This window comes from Euprymna scolopes, chromosome 46 (assembly GCF_053919585.1).
Source record: "Euprymna scolopes isolate OS-2025 chromosome 46, ASM5391958v1, whole genome shotgun sequence".
Taxonomy (NCBI): domain Eukaryota; kingdom Metazoa; phylum Mollusca; class Cephalopoda; order Sepiida; family Sepiolidae; genus Euprymna; species Euprymna scolopes.
Genome location: NC_136527.1, coordinates 162,536,251 through 162,543,150, shown reverse-complemented (window position 1 = coordinate 162,543,150; position 6,900 = coordinate 162,536,251).

Genomic DNA, 6,900 nt, shown 5'->3' with positions numbered 1-6,900 from the left:
ATAGATTTCAAGTGTTAGCGCCAGGTTGTGAACCCATTGTTTTCTGAGAACTTCGACTGAAGTAAAATAAAACAAAAAAGGGAAAAGCCACATTTTTGTGAAGTTTGTGGATATTCTTGTTTAAATATCAACACATATGAGAATTCACACTTGACACCAACCTCAGTCTCTCTGTACATGAGATTACTGTACTATTAAATCAACTGTCAGGATGTCGTCCAGGATAAAAAGATCACCCCAGCAGGCCTGGGCTCTGGCTCATATGAGGAAAATAACGGTGCACCTTCTAGTGATGTTGCCAAAGGTAACAACACTAAGCTGGACATTCCACCAAACAAGTCAAATTCTAGTCCTGGAAACCAGCAAGACCAAACAAAGACTATTAGGAAAAGGCACTATAACCAGTCTAATTCTAGGCCTGTAATCCGGCAAGACCAAACAAGAACCAATAAGAAATGACACTATAACCAATTAAAGTGGTCTCTTGAGGAGAAGAAATTTATTCTTCACTGTTTCGCATACTTAAGGTATGAGAAATGAGGGAGGAAAAACAGTATTTGAGGCTCAATTAATAATAGAAAAAAAAAACATTAACTACAACTAAGAACTTATTTCATTTGTATTTCAACTACAAAAATATCTTCCGAAAGATGCCAGAGAGTCAATTGAGAAGAAAGCTTTTAGTGAAGCAGCGATTAATTTCACCAAATCTAACACTGCTTAATTTGCCCAAACCCAGTGGAGTAGGGAAAAAAGGATATTGATTTGGTCAATGGAATACACAAAAATAAAATACACAAAACTCACAGAAAGTTGTAAGCAATGGCAAAAGATTTTTAAACATTACTGCCCAAACAAGAAGGACATTGAGAAGGAAAAGTTAGCATGTCAGAAATCTAATTTTCTGAGAAACAATGTCTTTTCTGTGAAGCAAATATCCCAGCTAAAAAAGATGTCCATGAAATGGTTAAAAACAACATTTGCCCAATCAGCAATCCCCTCCCTATACCCAAGATCTGCCAAACCAAACAAGAAGACACTACAACACATTCTCATCTGACACAGCTCCCTGAGACAATGTCAACGAGTCCAAGTCTTACATGCCAACAGTCAGAGTGATTTAATCATTTTTTGACGAACTGCGCGTGTTAGCTAAGTTGACTAATTTTATTACAACTATTAGCAAAGTTAACTAACTTTATTACAACTGAAAGTGCTTAACGATAAGAAACAAGTTTCTTAAGGGGACTGACATTATTATTTACAATAATAATTATTAAATACCTAAAGACACTAGTGTTTCATCCTTTCGGAAATCATCATTGCAGGGTGGCATGATTACCGCCAATCAAGAGACTCAAACCTCGGCAATAGAAGTCATGTCTATATGTTCGAATATCAACCCTTCTAAGTTTTCTTATTCCTGCAGGGTATCATCAGTGATGTTTTTTGGCTTAGTTCATTGAGCGGTTTTGTGTCTTTCAACATCATACCGCCTCCCTAAGCCGACCCTGCCAGAGCAGATCAGTCTATGGCTCACCCTCTTTCTGTGGCATGCATGCGGTATTAAGCAAAATTCTTCAAGGAGAACTTGGCTTTGAAAGAGGTGTTGAAGGGAGGAGATAGGTAACCAACCCAGAACATTCTACATAATGAACCAAGTCACCGGATTCACCGGACCCTTTGAATAGAGACTTGTTCCTGAACGTTAACACGCTTTATTTGTCTCTATGTAAATATGTAAACAAACTTCTCTTTCAGTATTCAAACGACAGTGTATATTTATTTATTCCGTTCACGGAATACTTTATCTTTGATTGTCCACATAATAGGCCACCTTAGGGCATATCATATACTTTTTTTTATTTTAGTAACTGCTTTTATCTTTACTATGGATCCTGGACTATTTTGTTTGAAGCACTACCATTTCGCCGTCCACTCAGCTGTGTCCGTTATGGTACTTAAGGCATTACGTTTTTTAAACCTATTAAAACAATATCTGTTAGAGTTTTGCATTCCCACCTCCATTGGCAAAAAAACAGCTTTCCATCCGTTTGTCATACAAGCCTCTATTGATTCATCATATTTAAGACTTTTTTTCTCGTGGGATTCTTCCCATGAGATCGTTAATTCACATGAAATTATTTTTTTAATTGTCCGAGTAACACTATATCTGGGTGTAATTGTGACTGGGCCATACTTTCCGGAAATGTTAATCTGCTGCCTAAATAAACCTTTAAGACTCAACCTGTATTTCCCGAAATACGTTAAATTTTGAGGTGTGCCCCTTCGAGGGGGTTGTACCTTAGTTAGTAAATTCTATGGTTTTACATTGTGAGGTTTATTTGTTTCGATCGCTATGCTAAGTATCTCTACAACTTATCTTAGTATTTCATGGTGATTCTATCTGTACTTAGTATTTCATGGTGATTCTATCTGTACTTAGTATTTCATGGTGATTCTATCTGTACTTAGTATTTCATGGTGATTCTATCTGTACTTAGTATTTCATGGTGATTCTATCTGTACTTAGTATTTCATGGTGATTCTATCTGTACTTAATATTTCATGGTGATTCTATCTGTACTTAGTATTTCATGGTGATTCTATCTGTACTTAGTATTTCATGGTGATTCTATCTGTACTTAGTATTTCATGGTGATTCTATCTGTACTTAGTATTTTATGGTGATTCTATCTGTACTTAGTATTTTATGGTGATTCTATCTGTACTTAGTATTTCATGGTGATTCTATCTGTACTTAGTATTTTATGGTGATTCTATCTGTACTTAGTATTTCATGGTGATTCTATCTGTACTTAGTATTTCATGGTGATTCTATCTGTACTTAATATTTCATGGTGATTCTATCTGTACTTAGTATTTCATGGTGATTCTATCTGTACTTAGTATTTCATGGTGATTCTATCTGTACTTAGTATTTCATGGTGATTCTATCTGTACTTAGTATTTCATGGTGATTCTATCTGTACTTAGTATTTTATGGTGATTCTATCTGTACTTAGTATTTTATGGTGATTCTATCTGTACTTAGTATTTCATGGTGATTCTATCTGTACTTAGTATTTCATGGTGATTCTATCTGTACTTAGTATTTCATGGTGATTCTATCTGTACTTAGTATTTCATGGTGATTCTATCTGTACTTAGTATTTCATGGTGATTCTATCTGTACTTAGTATTTCATGGTGATTCTATCTGTACTTAGTATTTCATGGTGATTCTATCTGTACTTAGTATTTCATGGTGATTCAATCTGTACTTAGTATTTCATGGTGATTCTATCTGTACTTAATATTTCATGGTGATTCTATCTGTACTTAGTATTTCATGGTGATTCTATCTGTACTTAGTATTTCATGGTGATTCTATCTGTACTGATCATCTGCTAAAACTGATTGGCAACAACTAAGGATGTGTTTAACAACCTGGTTTTCCCACATAATTTGCATAAAGGCGAATTTGCTTTATTCCATTGCTTGGGATTAGCCGGGCTCGGGGGGGGGGTGATACACTGCATTAAATTATGAAGCCAAATTATTATTTCTGTGAATGATGGACTTCCATTTTATCCGTGTTGACATATTCCTACCATCCTTGCAATTCTTATCTCTTCTTTGCAACTTCAGACGTCTTGCTTTGTCTAAACTAATTTCTGGGAAAACCCCCAACTCTGCGCGACTTTTCGCTATCGTGCTTAAGATAGCTTTTGTTTTACATCTTTCTTCTGCTATTGTTAATTAATTCTGGACGTTTCACTTTTTTCCGATTTAAGCTTCGATGGTGGCTCTTGCCACCTTAGGGTCTTTCGAGAAGATATATTGTATGGATGATCTCAGTTACTTTATAATCTCCGACAAGTCTTGTAAATGTTAATTTTAGTGCATTGGAGTTTCCATAAAGAGCTATACAAGGTGCTAATCTCTGTAAACTCAACTACCTGCGTAACCTTGCTGTTATATTTCTCCCCATTTGTTCAACTCTCGAAACTGTAAAATAATATATATAGTCCATTTATTCAACTCTAGAAACTGTAAAATTATATATAGTCGATTTGTTCAACTCTAGAAATTGTAAAATTATATATAGTCCATTTTTCAACTCTAGAAATTGTAAAATTATATATACACCCCGTTATTATCCCCCGTTCTAGATCGCGTCATGCGAAAACTGAGGATTCTGCTATAGTTCTTATTTTAAATTTATTATGAAAATCTGAAATGAGTTCAGTAGTTTTAGTAGGGATATGGTTGCGTGTAAGTTCCGCGTTGACTAATTTATGTGCGATCGAACCATACGCGTTTTTAAGATTTAACCATATGGCAGCTATGTTGCCTTTTCTTTGTCTTTTAATAGCTGTAGTATCGACGCCCCTTGTGTTCAATGCAACCTGGTATTCCTTGCACCTCGCCTTTCTGTACTTTCTATACTTTCTGTTTTTGAAGCGTTAAAGCTCATTCTCATCAATTCTTTGTAGAAATGAACGTACACCAACAATCGACGTAGTGTTATTATGATGTCCAGTAACGGATCCACTGCATTCAGTCTCTGCCGCTTTTATCAATGTTTATTGCTCAAGCAAAAATCATTAGTTTCCTCCCTTCCTGATAGTGCAATGCTGAAACTGGGGATTCTGATATAGTTCTCATTTGAAATTTATTATAATAATCTGAAATGAGTTGGTAATTTTAGTAGCATTTTATGGTGTTACAAGATGAGATCTTGCCCTGATGCGAGAAACGGAAGTTGTCATTTCGAGTGCGGAGAAAAATATATTTTTGATCATCTGCGATGAGACTTCCGGAAAAAAGGAAAAAAAAAGAAGAAAAGGTGCAGCACCATGACCGAAAATCGCAGCCGCTACGAGATAATCTATTCACAAGTGAACGGTATTTATTTGTGTGCTTTTGTGGTTATTCCATATTATATCACGCGTCATCTCAACAACATTACGATCAGACAAGACCCCGCATCATCAAAACAACCACGTCTAAACCCTGCTTTCGCCTCTAGACGACCCATAAAACCGGACAAGACTTTATTGTGACTATTACGGATGCTGGGAAATGATTCAAACAATAACTCATCTGATTTGTGATAAATAAATATATGTTCAACTTACTCAGTTATCGTATTCTTGTTTTTGCAACCATACGCGTTTTCTCGCCCATAATATATAGAATATAACAATGGTAGCGTTTAAATGCATCTTTGACTAATTTACGTGGATCGAAGCAAACGCGTTTTTAAAATTAAACTGCATGACTATGTTGCCTTTGTATTTTGAGTCTTTTAATAGATGTGATATCGCACGTGTGTGTTCAATTCAACCTGGTATTACTTGAACAACTCCTTTCTGTACAGACGTATTGATATAGTTATTGCTTGTTAGTAATTTTGATAAACGTTCAACAGGTAGAAGTATGTGTAAATGTTTACAATGTTCAATTAAGTGCCTTAGTCAAAGCCAATTCACGTACGTTCGAGAACTTGTTTCTGAAATACACGTAACATTACAACGATTTCCAACTATATTCCAGAGATTGGAAAGACACAAAACCTTGATGAGTAACCCAGGAATTGAACGACAACCGAAAGAAACGCTATCATGACGTAGCTTCCTTAACCAAAAGGAAAGCTACGTTGGCCCCACTCATATTTTCAGAGTACATATGACTGGCATGTTGTGGATTCGTGAAATAGCTTAGAAAGGCCTGTTAGTCCTCGCAATTTAAACTCCCTAATCAAGCTTAGCTATTCCCATTTTCTTTATATAATTTTACATCATAAACACCTCCATAAAAACAAATAGAAAACTAAATTTTTCGAAATTGTAAGCATGTTATTTTTTTTTTTAATTAAATTTCGGCATTTCACAGTTAAAATAATTAAAATTTTGACTTGATGTAGATTTTAAAAACATTTCTAATAGAAACATTTTTTTCTTGTCGGGAGAGTGTTGGACTTTTATTTTTTATCAATAAGTCGCCTTCAACAGTGCAAAGTGGGTGGTAGGTCAGCATTCTTTACTTTTTTTGTGATCCGTTCTCTCTCGTTCTTGGTCAGTAGTTGTAGTTGATGCCTTGACTTTCATGCGACCCTTCTCATTTCTCCTCTACCCCCGTTCGCCTAGAAGACGTGAGAACGGAATGGCCTTTCTCTGGGCGACTGTGCGCGCGCGCGTGTGTGTGCGTGCGTGTGTGTGAGTGACACTCTTTCGCTCTCTCTCTCTCCCTCCTTTTTTGTCATTCAAGTTCTCACGGACATTTCTCTCACGCCCTCTCTCTCTCTCCCCTCCCTCCCTTTTGCTCGCGAAATAGTTGCTGTGTGCTGATCTCCGAAAATTGGAAGAAGCTTGTTAATGATGAGCTGTTTGGGAAGCAGTCCAAGCAATTCCCTTCTTTACGCGTCCTTCGAATCAGTTCAAAATAGGATTTCTTGAGAGCAAGACTCTTTTTTTCCGGGACTCCGTCGTATCTGTGACCATACGGCGTAAACTTATTCAACCACTTTATTAAGGGTAGAGAGGCCTTATTGAAACGGTTTGAAATTGAGATGTTCTGAAATACACCATTCATTGAAAAGGATAAACGTTAACATTGCCTGTCAGCATTTTAATTCTTTCTCTTCCAAGCCTTGACAGAGAGACTCGTCAACATTAATTTAATTCTTCATCCCCTTTTAGAAGTTTATTAAAGAAGAAGAAGGAGAAGAAGAAGTTTGCAACCTTTTCAGAGAAAATTAATTTTAATTCGGACTCTAATCTCCGGGCGAGAGAGAGCCCAACTCTTGAACCTTTTGAAGGTTTCGTTTGGTTTGAAGTAAGGTCGATAAAAGGACAGAGAAAAGAAAAAAATTAAAAAAAAACATTGAGAACTC